Raw genomic sequence first — 864 nt, 5'->3', positions numbered from 1 at the left:
AGCTAAGACACAACTCTCTGCAGAGGACCTAACAGAAATCTTCAAAGAAGAAGAACCCATGGCGGCCGAAAACAACAACAATGCTAACAATGCAAGGAAGGTGCTGGGTGACTTTACTGCACCTACTCCCGACTTCTATGGGAGAAGCATCTCTATCCCTGCCATTGGAGCAAACAACTTTGAGCTTAAGCCTCAATTAATTTCTCTAATGCAACAGAATTGCAAGTTTCATGGACTTCCATTGGAAGATCCTCATCAGTTTTTAGCTGAGTTCTTGCAAATCTGTGACACTGTCAAGACCAATGGGGTTGACCCTGAAGTCTACAGACTTGTGCTATTCCCTTTTGCTGTAAGAGACAGAGCTAGGATATGGTTGGACTCACAACCTAAAGAAAGCCTGAACTCTTGGGAAAAGCTAGTCAATGCCTTCTTGGCAAAGTTCTTTCCACCTCAAAAATTGAGTAAGCTTAGAGTGGAAGTCCAAACCTTCAGACAGAAGGAAGGTGAATCCCTTTATGAAGCTTGGGAAAGATACAAACAATTGATCAGAAAGTGTCCTTCTGATATGCTTTCTGAATGGAGCATCATAGGTATCTTCTATGATGGTCTGTCTGAACTGTCCAAGATGTCATTGGATAGTTCTGCTGGAGGATCTCTTCATCTGAAGAAGACGTCTACAGAAGCTCAAGAACTCATTGAAATGGTTGCAAATAACCAATTCATGTACACTTCTGAAAGGAATCCTGTGAACAATGGGACAAATCAGAAGAAGGGAGTTCTTGAGATTGATACTCTGAATGCCATATTGGCTCAGAACAAAATATTGACTCAACAAGTCAATATGATTTCTAAAAGTCTGCCTAG

The 864-nt window shown here is 41.4% G+C and overlaps 1 non-coding gene across 1 annotated transcript; it reads right to left on the bottom strand.

Annotated features, from left to right (window-relative positions):
* Positions 1-463: 463 nt before the first annotated feature.
* LOC130984777 (small nucleolar RNA R71) lies at positions 464-571 on the bottom strand. Its single transcript, XR_009088688.1, has one exon. It is a non-coding gene; the product is annotated as a small nucleolar RNA R71 (small nucleolar RNA).
* Positions 572-864: the final 293 nt, after the last annotated feature.

The sequence above is a fragment of the Arachis stenosperma genome, chromosome 5 (assembly GCF_014773155.1).
Source record: "Arachis stenosperma cultivar V10309 chromosome 5, arast.V10309.gnm1.PFL2, whole genome shotgun sequence".
NCBI classification, from domain to species: domain Eukaryota; kingdom Viridiplantae; phylum Streptophyta; class Magnoliopsida; order Fabales; family Fabaceae; genus Arachis; species Arachis stenosperma.
The sequence above is the reverse complement of the archived record's forward strand: the minus strand, read 5'-3'. Positions and strand labels throughout refer to the sequence as shown.